The sequence below is a fragment of the Sitodiplosis mosellana genome, unplaced genomic scaffold, assembly GCF_009176505.1.
Source record: "Sitodiplosis mosellana isolate CC-2019 unplaced genomic scaffold, AAFC_SMos_1.0 Smas_scaffold_6226, whole genome shotgun sequence".
NCBI classification, from domain to species: Eukaryota; Metazoa; Arthropoda; class Insecta; order Diptera; family Cecidomyiidae; genus Sitodiplosis; species Sitodiplosis mosellana.
Window position 1 is genome coordinate 12,187,445 of NW_022601467.1, and position 17,778 is coordinate 12,205,222.

At 38.2% G+C, this 17,778-nt stretch overlaps 1 protein-coding gene across 2 annotated transcripts in view; it reads right to left on the reverse strand.

Moving 5' to 3' along the window:
• The window catches only part of LOC129578019 (uncharacterized), a 247,842-nt gene that overhangs the window by 11,699 nt on the left and 218,365 nt on the right, over window positions 1-17,778 (reverse strand). The gene's annotated exons all lie outside the window — the stretch shown is intronic.

The window sequence follows — 17,778 nt, forward strand, 5'->3', positions numbered from 1 at the left end:
GTGTGTGTGTGTGTGTGTGTGTGTGTGTGTGTGTGTGTGTGTGTGTGATTCGCTATGAATCTCTTATAAATGTGATTTACGTTTTATGTATAGTTTTAGTAGTCAAGGTAAAAGTTGTTCAATAAAACCAGTGAACAATATTGTTGTCATGAATTATAAAAATATGGCAACGATGAAATTTCCACTTATGTCGCATGGTTAGTTTTTTTTTCTGTCGTCCTCTTCCATTTCCCATTCTCTTTTCCAACTGAAGGGTTAACAAAGTCAATAGCTAGGTCATGAAATTTATAAATGGCATATGCAATGGTTTTGATTAAACTCATTCTCAAAGGCGGTGTGTGACAACCCGAAGAATGAACATCGAAAAATGGGTAGAATCGATTTAACATGAGAATGAGTTAGCGTTATCGCATGACTACAACAAACACTGTCACATCTACCACATAGAGAATAACGGAATGAAAAGCAGAGATAAAAAGAGGATGAAAAAAAAAATCGTTGGCACCTCCGAGAGATTTTGTCGTGCGAGAGATGGTGAGTGAGAGTGGATGAGTAAAAAATAGTGGTTAAAAACTTTCTCAACATAATTGTATTTTGGACATGATCTATTTGATGAGCCCGCACGTCGTACCGTGCGCGCAAACACACACATACACATATACTTATGCTTCGGTGCAATACGGTCAATGTGCTTAAATGCGCATCATATAAGCCCCTTTTCCATTTATATACGATAAACGAGCTTTCATTGATAGCCAAAGTTGGTGCGGAATATTCAACAAACAACGGGAACGAATAGCAGTAACAACACATACGAACAAAAAAGACGAATTGCGTAAAAGTCATTTTAATTAATAAAATTAAATTAAAAATTTATATGTAGTTTTTGGACTTTTGAGTTAACCAGTCGAAAATGAACCAGGCGACAACATTGGACAAAACTTCTTCACATCGGCGCAACCAATTACAATGCATGCGAATATTACGAAAAAATGAGTTGAAAACTATTACACACAAGCGATTCGCTCTCGCTGAAATGAATTAATAATTGAATCACTGCGGAAGTGGGACAAAACACCAAGTGGTTCAAGAGAATGGTGAACGAACCGATATGAAACATTTTCCTTGAAACCAAATGACATGTGATTGAAATTGAAGGCTACATGATATGCGCTAGACATGTGTGCTTTTTTGCTCTCGCATCCGATCTAATGTGCGCCTCGAATTTAGCGCTGCTTCTCAACACGTAATGGCCGCGCCTCAAGTGATGTGAGAACATACGCAAGAGATGCAACCAGAAAAATCGTTTAATTTGTTGAACTATTTGGCACACGATTTTTCTTCAGAGCGCTGATCTTTTTTCGTTGGTTTATTGTCTGCCCGTTTGCAGAGAGAAATTTTTTTTTGTTTTCCCAATTTTGTTGTTGTTGTTTTTCGCTCTTACACATTATTTAAAATATATTGTATAATAAACACCATTTTCCAAATTAAATTTTCACATTTTAATTTAATTAGCTCTATTATGCTCGGCACACAATGGGAACGCAGTGCATGTTTGTGACCGAGTCTAGGTCTTTCGCTTTCAGAGTTGGATTGGTCGGGATTTTCATAATTGTATATGTGTTTAAGGTTTAGTGTGAGAATCCGTATGCATGTATGTATGTGTGCATGACATAATATTTCATTGTAAAACGTTTTGTGCGTTGTTTTTCTTCTCGTTGTTCTGCTTGGGTTACTTTTCGTCGCCGCCGTCATCACCACTTTTTTGGCACTTAAACAATATAACATATCCGTTTTGGCGTGTGCTAAACTAACATAAACGCACGACGGCATACAACTTTCAGTATTTCACTATATATCCTTTCCATTAGGACAATTCTCTTTTTTTGCATTGCGCTGCTCAATCTCTCTCTCTCTCTCTCTCTCTCCCGCTCTGCTGCTACGGATTTGTCCGGCACCAAGAGGGGGAGAACAGAAGAGAGTGCGACACATTGAACATGAGAGAGCATGGCAGGAAAAGTAAGAAGACAGAGTGATGCATGAGACAGAATGGTGTGTATGGGTGTATGGGTGTTTGTGCACGCTTTTTTGTGGATTGCTGCACAGAAATATTAAATCTCTAGTTTTACTAGGTAGATTATGTATGTAGTCAACACTTAAACACTGAATCTTACCACGGTAAACCATGTCTGTAATAATCTCTTGTTTAAGCGGATATTGCACACTAGTCCGAGAACGACTATTGGCCGCTTTTACTTATTGTTATTGGTCACTGCATCTTTTTCCGTACAGTTTAAATGTGTGAATGTGTCTGGATGTGGATTGGATATGAGCAACGCGTTTTACTATTTTTTTATGTGCGACTCTTTTTTTCTCTTCACTTCTGCCACTGCTACTACTGCTGTGTTCATTATTCCGGTTTATCACATCCGCTTTTGTACCACATGCACTCTCCATTTTCTATAAAAAAAAATACTAACTCTTTCCCTCTCTGAGCCACCCGTTATGGCCTCATGGCTCTTGTTCGTGCTCATGTTTTTGTTTTCGATATCATTTTGCGTGTGGATCGAGTTGGAGCCATTATGCGATGCGAACTCGCTAGCCCTGCTCTTTTTTTTTAAATCATGAACTTTAGTCACCACTTCGTTAATGGGTTGCCATAACTAAATAACAAAACTTTTCTATTTCAATTATAGGCAATTAAAACTCTTTTTGACAGAAAATTCACTATTTTATTCATGAATGTAGCCACTAAAAGCGTTCATAAGCTAATGGATGAAGAAGAAGAAGAAAAATGTCATTTGGATGCTCAACATTTTCGGGATTTTCTCATTAACCACCGAAAATTAAGGACATAACGCTCTCATAAATCAATCATGTTAATCTTTTCCAGTGACATGATGGCAGAAAAAGATGAATTTAAATTTTAATTATCGCAATTTCTGTCAATTACCCCAAAAAAATACAATCCCGTGCGCATTTTCACAATAACTGTAGAACAACACACACACACACAATGCACAATGAAATATTTCCGAGCCTTTTTCAGTGAGCGAATACGCGGCGCCAAATCAAATGCATTGTGTTCATTACAAATATGAATGAATCCACGGAGTGCATCATAAACTGTTAATTAAAACAGTTTTAATTTTGTTATTAAGTGTACAAAACACATGCGCCACACTCAAACTGTAACTCATGCAATTAAAAATGCAACTTGTTCCGAAAATGAATGAACGTTTTTTTCTTCTGTTGTTCGCCAATTTCAATTCTAGGCTAACGCGAACGCGCCTCACTTTGGATTCATTTAGAGTGCAACTTGCACTCTCGACAGTCTCAACAATGCTTTTTATCTATGTGAGTCGTTTTTGGATTCAGCCACGAATCACATTTTTCTTTTGCCCTTCTTGTCTTCTCAAATGAATGAAAGTCATGCAGGAAATTCAACCGGATCAAGCTACTTAAGCGTTCTCATTTTCGATTGTCTAATTTGGAATGGTTTCTGAAGGACAAAACCACGTGAAAGAGAATGAAAGGAATGCACAGATGCAATCCAAACTCCCATTATTGAATGTAAAGTGCCTTAAATAGGTTGCAAATTGGTTGCTTAAAACCATTAGAGCATTTAGAGCATTTTCATGGTCGGACAACGATATCAATGAAACCGAATAATAGAGAGAAATCTTCTTATCTGTGTCATGTAAATCGATAAATGGCATTGTTCAAAAATACCATTCAAGCGGCAGATTGAGTCGTTCGAATTTTTGAAATATTCGACTTTGGCACTAATAACCATTGCTATATGCAAGAACGCTTTATTACTAAACTTTACCGTTTTCCGGTATAGACTTGTCAAATCCGAATGAAAATCAATGAAAAATGATTTGCCGAGGTGTTTGTTCGAATTAAAAAAAAAACGAAAGCATTTCCTAGCAAACTATTTTCTTTTACTACTCAAAAGCGAATGGAAAATCGTCCAAGTTCTGTGGAAATAACCAATTACAATTTGTGCATGTTTTTGGCGTGTCACCGTGAGAACAACGATTGCCATGCTATCAGGGATGAAACAACATTTCAGTCGGAAGATTTAAAAGATAAGAAATGTTGCGGGGCGACGATGGCAACGGCGACGATGGCAGCGAGACTTAATAAGCTAATGCATAGTTGGCTATACTTTCCATTGTTTTAAATTGTTTCAATGTCTCTCGTCGTCGTGAAATTTATGCGGATTTCATTCACAGTAAAATGCTTTTTGAGAGAGGTATCTCATTTGCAGACGCACTGCATTCTTTTTCGCCCGTAGCCATTTGAGTACACAGGAACCAGAGCATGTTAAATACGACATGAAATGCAAACGAAGGAAGTTGTTTAGATGTTGTCAGCTATAAAGTTTAATACTTTATCATTACTTACAAATTCATTTCCCATTGTGTCTGCGTTTTTGCCGCGTTTTTTTTTTGCAAGTACGGTTTGTGACTCGTGTCTACATTTTCGATTTTAAACTTGTCCCGCGCATCCGAAAAAATATCCGCTGTACACGCTTTTTTTCAGTTGTTTCAAATGCTTCATCCTTGTTCGATTTGCTCTTTTGTTAACAACTACCGAGTCATTTCAAAAATGGGCATTTTGAATATTTCAAAAGCTCAAAAATAATGAATTACTTGAGCTGAAATGCATGCAAACGGGCTAAAGGATATTGCCTCCCCTCGCAATGGGTATATTCCGATAATTTGGCCCGTTATGCTTTGGCGAAACTAGAGATTGTCGACGTTTGGTGAAAAATGTTTAATGTATACAACCATTCTGTTATTAACGGCTCTCTTTCGTTTTATTTTTGCTTTCCCTCACTATCTGCCGCTCTCTCTTTCTCACTCACATGACCAGGGCAAAAAGTATGCCGATGCGAAAGCAATTTGTTTCGGTTTCATAAATTTTCAAAACAATTCATTGCAATTGCTGCTGTCCATGCTCTATCCCCCCCCCCCGTTTCTCTCTCTTTCTATCTCGCATAGTTGTTTCATAGTTAAATTGTGTATTCAAAAAATTATTTCCTCGACGGAACTTCAAATTTTTTTTAGTGATATAGTTGGTTTTGCAACGGGGAGAATCAGCGCATTTTACCCACTGAAATCGATTTGAATGTTAAACACATGACGGCAACACAATGCCGTTATTCACATTGGGGATGCGAAAGTGTCAATAGTTCAAATTCAACTACAACTACCGTTGAGAGAAATTCATCATTGTTCACATCGTTTCATCTTCATCTTGTTCGCCTTCATCATCTTTTTTTCTGTTACGAAATAATGATTTTGCTCGTTTTGCCGTTTCGTAGTACAGTGTTGTCATGAAAAATGCAATCGAACACGAATTTCACGCAAATTAAAATCGAATCGCTTGAATTGTTCGCGAGACTTGATTTGGCTGTTTGAACGCTCGTTTCATGTTTCGTGTATCCCGTTCCGTTCTTCTCGCCGATCGTCTTTATTCATGAGCAAAAAACGAAAACGAAATCAGCTCGTCGTCTTTTTACTTCGTTAGTTTATTCTTGTGCGAAATTCAAAGAGTTTTTTTTTGTGAGTGTATGTGTGCAAAATCAAACTTGTCTCATTGCGTTTTCATGATTCCTTGCATTTTCTTGAAATTCTTCAAAAGAAAACGGGAAAAAAAACTGTGCCGATTCACAGATATTTATTATGAATAAATTCGATAATAAATTAAAATGCCATTCCACTGGGTTGAGCCGGTTGCCGTGAGCATTTGGAAAAATCAACGCATAACTGAACGCAGACGGATGTATCCCATTGAAATGGGATAAATCATTGGAATTTTGCGTTGTTTTTGTCGTCAATCAATGGTATTGCTACACGCATTTTAAACAGCAGCACAAAAACACGCTCAAGAAGCGCGTTTATTACCAGAGGGGTCATTTCATTTTGATGTGCACACAATGTTTGGCCTCGTAATCATCATCATCATCATTGTGCAATGCAATTCCGTTCGCAATGATATTTGCCATGAGGCGCTTTTTTGAGACAATGTGCGCCGCACAATAAAAAGATTCTGGAACATGTGTAAAATTGTTCGAAGCTAAAATACACCGTGTGCACCGTAGCGCACGAGAATCATGTAGGAAAACCCCGAAATAAATTACGAGTTTCGAGAGAGTAATGCGTGTTTTGGTTAATAAATTCTATTAGCCATGTCTCACAGGTCAAAACGTTACATAAATAAAAGCATTTATTTGGATGGATGGAAGTGTGTGCGCGGTGCGCGCGAGCAAACGAGCGGGTGCGTTGAACAATGTCAGGCATAAGCGGACGCTTGGTCGGTTGGCCGGGTGTATATTCGTATGTGGTGCGTAAAATTGTGCGCTCTCAAGAAAAAAAATGGCGATAGCAGAGTGCATGCAGCGTTAGACGGTGCAAAAATACTGAACACGATGCTCACAATATTTCTCATTCTGGCTTTGATAATGACGATATGAAGTGTATTGTTAGCGATTACTAGTCCCTACCGGCAAATAAAAGTTCACTTTTATTATTATTGTGTGTGCTTGCAGCACCAGCTATAAAGTATATTTATTGGAATCGTTTATGATGCTGCCACAATTTCACAACAAATTTTTCGCATATTTATGGAAAACGGGGATAGAGTTTATGTGTGTCACTTGTAACTGAAAGTTACAGCCATAATGGAGGATGGTCACACGCCAAACAATATCGCCAACGACGACAACACAGCAATGGCCATCGGAACATCATTGCACACATACACACACACACACACACACACACACACAACCAAGAACTGTACTGCTGTTGCTATACAGTTCCAGTCAAACAAATCGTCGTCGCATCTGTGTTCATCGCTTTAATTTTAGTGCCTTGCACTCATGCTTTTATTTGTAACAAATTGTTTAACATTCTCTCGCTGCAGTTTTTCACACATATAAAAAAGTAAGATTGAGAGCGAGAGAAGGGGGGAAAGGGAGCGAGCGAGTAAAAAGCAATGTACAACATTGTCGAAAGCTATAATAAATGTATGTGTACTATATATACGTATATATCTAAAGTAGCTTATTCGTGGCGATTCTGTTAATTTCACTGTGTTTGATTTCGTGAACGGAAAGATCAGGGCTTTTCCGAATCCGCGTAGAAAATTTCCAACGTTGAGACACACTCACGCCTCGTTTGTCACATGAAGACCCACACAGATGACGGAGCAAAGACACAGGATTCATTTGAGCGATTGGCATACGACGTAGCCAAGGTGAACAAGGAAGAAAATTAATATTCCTGTTTAAGCACGTTATGTCTTCAATTTGTCACACAAAAATTTGGCGAAACATAGAATGAGCGATAAAAATGATGGAAAGCATACAATACACAAAATACCGCCTGTTTACAATGTTCGTAACGAATGAACGGCCAAAGCTACACGATAACAAGAATATAAACACATCGAGCGAAAAATGGTCAACCGAAAAATCGAGGCGAACACTCCATAGACATCAGATCGGATTCACACTTTACACAAAACTGTCATGTATCTCAACTTTTCATTCGGTTCTCTTTCTCTCTCTCCCTCGCTGCTTGCCAACATCATCGTGTTTGTAATCTTATCCATTTCTATCTTTTGTTGATTCATAATTATTTTCGCTCTAGATACAACATATTTTTCCGCAGTGTTAGCTCGCCCATTTGATTCCATAGCCGGAAAATTGACAGCTGAAATGTGAAATGGCCGTCAAGGAGGTGGTAGAGAAATGAGAAAACGAAAGACAATCGTTGAGCTCTTGTTTGCTGATTGCTTCGATGATGGCAAAAGACCCGATCGGGATCAAATTGTGAAAGATGAACAGAAAAATGGCAAGTGCTCACAAGACGCACACACACACACACAATCAAGATTCGCCCGGTCGACCGAAATGTATTTCAGGAGCCACTTCACATGGTTAGGCACACAAAACACTTATCGGTTTCGATGTATATCTACCTGTCGAACAGACACAAGTATAAAACGGTGAGAACGTTGATTTGCCGTCGCATATAAGTCCTTTGACGTATACGTGAAATATCAATATGTTCTGCGGTGTGTTGACAGAGATCTTTTTTCGTATTTTCTTTCGGTTGTTTTTTTTCCTGCTCTTCTTTCACACATGTCGGATTTAGCCGTCATTTGCTCGTCCCATTTTTATTCTTATTGATTTAAACTGCATAAAACTGTATTTTTGTTCCATATCTAAATTTATCCGCTTCTTATAATGCTATCAATGAACGGTTTGAATTTTGGAGTGAATTCGGCATACATTCCTCAATCAAACACCAAATATTCTGACAATCATCTCAGGTTTCTTGCTAAATATCATCTTTTTTTATCTGTTCATTTTTACTTTGGTTTGTTCGTTTCTGCTCAGTTTTTGGATGAATTACTGCTGAATCTGGTTACACTTTATCTGGTGCTTCAGCAATCTCCTTGCTGAGGTTTTTTTTTTGACTATTTCCCACTATCACATCTTCAGAATTAATAGCAATTTGCTCTGTTCCAAGTTTTGCCACGATTCATGTGCCAAGTGAGTGACCATTGGTTGTGTGACAATAACATTTTTTCCTACTTAATACAATCAAATGTGTTATTTTTTTGATCACATTTTGCTCGGTGCGATAACATCATCCTTATGAGGGCACAATTGTCATCGTCCTCTTTTTGAGAATGATAATAATTCCATTGAGAACAAAGAATTAGAAGGAAACGAAGAAAAGAAGCAGCAACCTCCCTCCCTCCAAAATACCGTGTAAACATTCCAAGAAATACATTCCGGCTGCCATGACCGCGATGGACGGTAACAAATAAATAAATAAAATAACTGGTTCACCAGACCAGTAAATACTCTTGATCCATTCCAAGGCACAGAGAGAGAGAGAGAGAACAACAAAAGAAAAATACCAAGAATTATCAAACAAACGAATGCATTGCTTTTTGGCCCGCCATTGTGTGATGAGCAAAAGAGGATAATCTCGGAAAACACAATAAAGTTTTGATTTTGAACAAACAAAAGCATTGAAAATGCGGCAGAAAGTGAGAAAGGAATCATTTCAACGACGAAAGTATATCTTGGTTTGGTTTACAATGAGAAAATAAGAAAGAATGAACAGAGTGGGAAAGGTAGAAGAAAACAACGTTGGAATTCACTGATAATCATATTGATGCACAACAACACACAGCAATGCTGCGATTCTGAAGTCCGGGCTCGTATTTATCCATGGCTCATATTTTCCTGCTTCATCGCTTTCTTCATGTTTCAATGCATTCGGTCATTATGTTTGTATTTTTCGAATGAAATTTTTGTAAACAATACCCATCCGAGCGATACGTATGTGAATGGACAACATGGGCCATTGAAAATCGACCGTTTTCAGTAAACCGAAATAAGCATGGAAAGTGCTCCTTTCCCTCTAATAAATTTTCTCTTTTCTATCTTGTCTCTCTCTCTATCTCTCTGTATCTCGCCTCTCTTTCGTTTTCTATTCACTATCGAATCGTAGCAAAATGCTCGAGATATATAAATTTGCGAGACAGAAAAGTGTTTAACGCGCATTGACAGAATTGGGAAAATACTCGATGAAAATGTTTGTGCATCAGTGCACAGTTATGTGCCGGATACATGGAATGTTCATTGTGCCGTGACCAAAGTTGAGAGCTTGCACAATTGAAAATCGTTTACAAGTTTAGTTGCGCTTACTGGTTGCTGATGTTGCTGGTGATGATGGTGGATGGTGTTAGTGTGGTGGTCGTCGTCGATGCGAAGGGACCCCAGAATCACGCTATCACTTTTCAATGGGTGAAAAATTATAGACGGGTAATAGAAACAGTGATGTTATCAGACTTTGGCAATGACAATGGTTTCGAAGCTCTCTCGCTTTTTCGCACCGAGTAAATGAAATCTGATCGTTGATTCGGTGGCATGCTGTATACACCCAATACTCTTTGCACATTCCATGAATTATTCGATCTGATTTTTCATCTGATGGCATAGTGGCTTGCTTGGCAATTCGGCTACAAAAACAAGCATCTGTATTAAACGTTAATTGTCAATGATATATCTGTAGTATCCAGACACATTCAATGGCACTATTTATGGTGTTCGCTCCAAAGGATAATTGTTTTCTTGAACAATTGAGTAACCGATCGAAGCGTCGCTACGAAAGAATTGTCAAAGGGGGAGTGGATGAAAAAAAACTACAAAGAATGACGAATTTTATCTACTAACGAGACAAAAAGACAATTTTGTCCGATTGGAATTTCGAGAATTCGATAATTGGCTTGTTCATTTCCAGAACTGACCTTTTCTCTGCGTTTTATTGACGCAAAATAATTTGGTCTAACCGAGCTAGTAATGGACAAATGCTTGAGATTTTCGTCGATATTGACTCGTGTATTGTCGACGTAATTTCGTCAGAAGATGGCATTTGAATAAAGAATATCAATGAGTTAATTTAGTTAATCAAAGTGTATTCAATGGCGCATTAGGTGTGCCCTACGGGAAATCTTGATGTAAAAAAATATAAGTCAAATCAGTATGGAGTTCGACGAATCAATATAGGATACTAAATTATCTTATTTACTCTATATCGCTTAAATTGGCTTCCAGGCTACTACACAATGGCTCGATTCCTCACTGCGAGCATTCCATTCGTTTATGCCATTTTCCTTGAAAATCTTTAAGTAAGTACATACACAGCGGCACGGGCGACGATCAAAAATAATATCATCGTTTTATTGAAACGACATATCACTTTCAATGCCTATTTGGCTTCTCGACGCGCCGGAACAAATGCGTCGTATGCAAAATACCCAGAACTCGCGACACGCACACAATAATTTTGGCAATAAAATATTTTAAATAAATGAGATAAAATTAAAGCTTATTATTTTACGTCTCCATTTCGATTTATATGCATTTTCACGGTTTAAAAAATCGAAATGAGAGCACACATGGCACGAGGTGTATCTGTCAGTCAAGCAATAAGGCGAATTTGACGCTAATGTGTGTGTGTGTGTGTGTGTTGTTCAGTGTATTCAATAATCAATTTTGCCTTTTTGCCAGTGCCTCTGCCTGTGCCTCTGCATGTACTTAAATTCATATTAATGTTATTTGTTGCTGTTCAGTGTTCACTGTTGAAATATGCGTGCTTCCGTTACTTTCCGTCAATTTTGTTGGTTCAAGCGCACGTTATTCACTTTTGCCTAGTGCTTACGCTTACATTTATATTTACATAATTTTGTGCAAATTCAAGCAAAAGCACGCGTCAGCTATCTCTTTGCTTCAGTTTCAATTACAAAATAAGGGACGACGATTCATTTTCGTCGCTGTGATTTTGGCGGAGGATTGAAAGAGTAGAGAATAGGCAAGTTTGCTCGCGGAAAAAGATTGTGTATTGTGTGGATGAGAGAGAGAGAGAGAGAGAGAGAGAGAGAAAGAGCGCGCAAGAGAGTGTGTGTGTACGGTAAACGGCGCATTGCAAAAATAAAAACATTCCAAATTGATTACCGCTCGTTCGATCAATGCCGCTCGCGCACATGGAACACAATAAATCAGCGGAAAAAAATTATTTTTTTTCCCTATTTAAGCTATTTTCAATTTAATGAAATGGATTGAGAGAATGAAAAAAAAGAAAACGATTGGGCTTGAGTCTCTGTATGCTTGTGTGTGTCTGAGTGAAGAGAGAACAAAAAAAGCAAGAAACGAAATTGGAATGAACGAGTGAGATTTGGAAAGTAAACGAGAAAAAGCGTCACTTTGCACCTTGGATTTATTACTTGCTGTACGAAGAAATTGCAGCCATCAGCAGTGAACCATTTTCTGATGTGTTCATTCTGGTTATCTGCATAACAGACATTATGAACATTGTAGAAGAATATTGCATCTACGAGCGAATCGAGTGGTGAACATTCACGACCGACATTTGCCGTATCCCATAAATAGTCAACGAATAACGAAATTTCGCATTATCTGAATTCTCGCGAGTAAGAATTTAATAAATCAACATTAAATTTGTACGATTTGAGTTCTGAATAATTGAACAAATATCATTCAAAGCCAATAAAAATTTGCGCATCTCGTAAGCATTTCGGGAAGCGAATAAACGATTTGCGTTGTGTACGCATACACCGGGCAGCTGCAACGTTGCGCTTCAAACACAAAAAGCGCCATCTGCACATATTTGACTATTCAATGTGAACTAGCTGTCATCAGTATCGTTGAGTCATCGATGCTCAATTTTGGGTCGTAAACGGTACATTGAAAATTATCATCGATACTGATGACAGCTAGTTCACTTTGAATAGTCAAATATGTGCAGATGGCGCTGTAAAATCGTTCACAACTGACAAACGTCAAATTAGTATGGAAAGATGTCAATGTTGCAGCCTCCCGGCATACACAATTTCTTGTTTTCATCTGCTCGCAAATTGTGTCGTTGTTCGTTTTTGCCAGAGAGTGTATATTGAATTCTAAAGTACGGACAGCAAACGCCTCTAATCCGATTCCATCCGAACCAAATTTTATATATTTCAAGTTGGTTCACTGGTGAACTGAGTGCGAAAAGTGATAAAACTTTGAATTTCAAGTAATTTCAACAATGTGAACGATTTCACAGAAAGAACAGAAACTAATAGCATCTCATCTCATGATACAAAACACACCGAAAAACGATAGAACGTTGAATTTCATGGAAACAGATAAATTGCATCGGAGCAAGTTGCATGGCTGGACAAAGTTTTTTTTTCCTTGGGAGGGAGGGGAGGCACAAAGATGAACGAATAGCCGAAGACAGTGTGATAACGGATGAACACTCACAAGAATTAGCGAATGTCACTCAATTTTCAAGCTTGAATTGAAGAGTCGTTTGCTCGCTTTTTGGCTCTGCGCTGACGCTTTTACTTGTCTCGCATTTTATTTCAGCGACACGATTTCCCATGGCTTTGGTGTCGTTGTGTGCATTGCTATTTTCAGCAGCCAAGCATCATTTCCCAGGTGGTTCAAGTGTTGTTTGGATGTTTTAACAAGATTTTTGATGACTGGATCGAAGTTTTGTACAGTTGGCGCTGTACATACTATGGCACAACTATTGCCACTTGCTTGATCTCGATATAAAATCAAACGGTTCCTTCACTCACACACACAAACACTCACATCGCCACTAGAAACTTTGTCATTGCATGCACATATATAAAGTATTTTCATCATCGTGTGGACCGATAAATGTTTCGTATTCATACGCCAAAACATAGCTGTTGTATGTTGTGTCGAATAAATTGAATACGCAAAGTTACCGTGATATTATTACGTTATCAAGCGTCAAAATTTATCACTGATAAGTTCACAAATTTCCAGGAGCCAAATTACGAGATAGACTAATACTCGGCATCAGTTTCGCGAGAGTTTGTGTGAGTGTGCCGCTCAGATCCATATCGCTCCACATTTTATGGGACCGAAATATTGGCGAGTTGAATGATTTTTATTTACTGCTTGCTACATACTTCTAGAATTGACTATTCGTTTTGAACAGTCCCCCAGCCGCCACCGCCATCGACTCTGCTCCGATGAAAGTTTTTCCATTCATTTTGGGTGGGAAATTCATACCGTATGATTGCACTTTTCCGCTCATATTTGTCATATATAGGTACGCACAATGTTGTTTCAATGCGTTCAACGTTCATTGAAGTGATATAAATCAGTAGCCGCAAAATGTTATGGCGTCATAAGCATGACACGTATATCGCTGATATTGATATTGAAAATGAGCAGAAATGTAAAAAAAAGTCGAAAATACGGAAATAAATACGTACTCATATTTGCGAATCGAATGGAAACGAGCCGAACCAAATCGAAAACTCATCCAAATGTTACCGTATACCTTCAGCCATAATCGATTCACATCGAAATATGTAGAAACGGCGAAGACAGACGACAACGACGACGACGATAAGATGCGAGAAGGCGAATGAGGGCAAAATGCTTTGGATCGTAAAACAAAATGGAAAATTGCCCATATATGAACACTCATGAGCCAGCAGGAAACATATTTTTTGACTATTGAAAAAATGTGAGCGCAAAGGGACCGTAGAAAAAAAAAATTACGGCAAAAATGGGCGCATAAAATGAAATCGAATCGAATCGAATGAAAGAAAGCAAATGTGTTTTTTTTTTGTGTCAATCGACGTATAACCGGCATTCAGAATCAAATTATGTGGTGAAATCAAAACGATCGCTGTTACATTTGATATACGTTTTATTTAATAAAATAAAAGTGGAAGCGGTTCGACAAACGTTTTGATTTGAATTGGATTGGCAATGGTGCAAGAGCATCCACCACAACCACAACCGATTCGATTTTTAACCGTAAAAGGAAACGAAAATATTTCGAAAAAAATAACAAAGAAGTCACACGCATTCGCCGTCCGATTGCAGTTAGCAAAAATGAATATATGATAAGGATAAGTCGATATGCTCAAAACCAATTCGAAACTACTGTATTACGGGGATTATCCCTTTTTTGGTGGGAGACATAAATTGATATAAGAAAACACTTGCATTCGTCTATTTGCTTTGACATTTTTGGCATGTTCATTTCGAATGTTTTTATGATCTCTCATCGGTGATCTGTGTGTGTGTGTGTGTGTGTATTTCCATATCCGACATCCAAATCCGATACTTACATTCATAAAAATAATAATCTGTGCAATATCAATACATTTACATAAATTGGACGTAAATTTATAGTATTTAATGGGATTTTATCTTGCCGACGGATCACAAGCAGCCATTTCGAATTGAGCATTTCTTTCTATCTCACTCCATCCCTCCGTCTGCTCCTTCCCTAAAAAATCGTTTAGCTTCCACATATGTTCGGAAACAAAAAATGCGAAACGCATATGGCAATATCTCGGTGATTTTGTGATTCCGTTGGAAAGTAATAAAAATTTGTCCATCATCACAAAACGCATTGAAATGATTTAGTGGTTATGGTCCTTCAAAGCGGAATCTGCTTGTTCGTTTTTTTATTCGAGGATTAGGATTTCCCTGCCATATTCAGTTTAAAACATGCGATTGCATGGGATATTCTTTTTCATTCGTTTAATTTGCTTCTCAACGAGTGTATTTTATGAGTGGAACTATTTCGTTGGCCATAATATATGTGATTCACTTTTTTCCGCCTTGTTGTCGTTGTGTCGAGTGGGAGTGAAATGAGTATTGCATAATTTTGGCGAATGATTCAACGAGCAAATGTATCCTTTTGCAAAAAATTTTTTTTTCTGCCATTCTCATATTGACGACCACAGTTTGTTTCTTTCCGCTTGAGATCCGATTCATGGCATCCGATTTTGATTAATAAACCGTGCAATTCGATGTGAATTATATCACTTCCTGCCCACAGATATGACGACGACCGAATATCATCGAATCCACAGACTGGATACACACTGTGTACACTGTACAGTGTACACTGTACAGTGTACACTGTACAGTGTACAGTGTATACACTCACAATCACACATTTTTGCAATATCTAGTGCCATGGTCATATATGTAGAGTGGCATTTCATTTAGTACTTATGTGCACCCAGCATGCAATTTGATACTCTATGAACGCGAAAAATATATAACCGTAATCAAAAGATGTTGATTGCACCGAAACTTCGCAATTATTAGAGTAATGTGATGTGACAAAAATTTGACAAACTCAATGCCAATGGAAATGGAAATTGGGGAAGAGGAAAATTCTCGGAAAACACAAGAGTGTCGAGACCCGAGTTAATAGAATCGAAATTTTGCATGGCATTTAAAATTGCGAACTGGTTACCAGTTACGAGTGCATTTTCATAAAATATTGTTCAACGATTATTAAACGATACACACAGTTGATGCAAGGGTCGGTGTAGCGATTCTGGTGTTGTGATGTGCAATGTGCTGTACACAGCAAATGGTAATGGCAAAAGCAACAGAAAGAGAGAGAGAGAAAAAAATAGACAAAACAGCATATGCACAACAGGCCGAGCATAGCACAAGCGGGCCACAGTATATTGGCTTCTGTTGTTGACCGAAGCGGACAGCAGTGGCATTAGTAACAAGCAGCAATTTTATTACATGACCAGAGGAGAGTGAGTGTGAGTGAGTGAAAGAGAGAGAGAGAGAGAGAGAGAGAGAGAGAGAGAAACCACTCAGACTCTAATAATCTACGGTTCACAAACCATCATACCAATCATCATCATTTTGCCTAAACACAAATCTAAGCATATAAAAATCAAAAAGCGCTCAGTTCACTGGAACTACACCCGGTCGGTTTAGTTCGATTCCATATATCAACGCAAGTCATGAAATATACGTACGTCTATGTCTGTGTCTATCTATCGTTTACATGCATGTTGTGGAAGTCGCGCTATGCTGCAACCATCGGTCAGGCCATCGGAGAAACCGAGAAAACCAAACTTGAATCGAACACAAATTTAATTGAATAATAAATTGTTTATGTCTGTCGTCGTCCATATATCAAAATCAATAAAATAAATGATGTTCGCCCGGGAAAAGAGAGAAAAAAAAATAGAACAGTGCACAAAGAGCGAAGACGAATGAAATCAACAATTGAACAAACGGCGGCGTCGAACAGTAACGGCGAGAAAGCGACACACAGCCAAAAGCAATGAAAATGGAAAATCGACAAGACAAATCCCACAAGTTTGAGCAAACAGACAGAGTGAGAGAGAAAGAGAGAGAGAGAGAGAGAGAGAGAGAGAGAGAGAGCAATCGAACGAACGAGCGAGCAAGCTAGCGAAAAAGTGGCGTACGTATGCAGTACGAAATCAAAAGTGAAGAGCATCGAAAGCGAAAAAATAATTCATTATTTTTCCACATAAGTGAACATAAAATATAAATAATAGATGTGAAAATTGTTTTTGACGAAAATAATGATAATAATAGCAGCATCAACAGAACGAATAATGGCATTTTGAGCGCGTCGCGTGAGCCCCGCCGACGTAATAGAGCTCATAATACGCGACTTGTCTTCTTATATTTTGTTGAACCAGCTTTTGGTGTACGATCGCGCACATCATCTGAAATTGCAACTCTTCGTCACTTGCTTTGCTGGGGGAAAATCACTCTGTCTTTCGGTGCTGCGTGTACTCCTAATGTATGAGTACGTATTTTTCATGTATGTGTGTGTGTGTGTGTGGAGGATTTGATATCGAAATAAATACTCATATGACCATTTTGGCAAGCATTAATAATTAATTCTGATTTCGTCCCGACTCTTCGTTGGTGCCATTTTTATGATAAAGAAACTTTCGACGGTCTTTTCTTGTCGTCGTCTTGCTCCCCTCTCCTGTAGCTACTGCTCGTTTTTGCTCATCCAAATGAAATTGATAACATATTGAGCACATAAACCATACGTTGGTTTATGATATTTTGCGCACTTGAACATTCAATAGCCTAATTTTCTGTTGAATGAACAGTAAATGGGTAAACGAATAGCAATGAGAATGGAATCACAAGCGGCGGCAGCAGCGTTAGCAGCCGTAGCAGCAGTTACCAGTAAGAAGTGCCTTCACAAAGTGGAAAATTCAATATTTATTTCACGCAACTTCACCAACGGTAGTTGTGTCTGTGTGTGGTGAGCAGCGACTCAATCTGTCGATGTCTATCCCACATCTATTTTTTCCTCTGCATCGAAAGTAAGGAGAAAATTGTTTGCAGTTGAGAAAAGTAATTTTTCA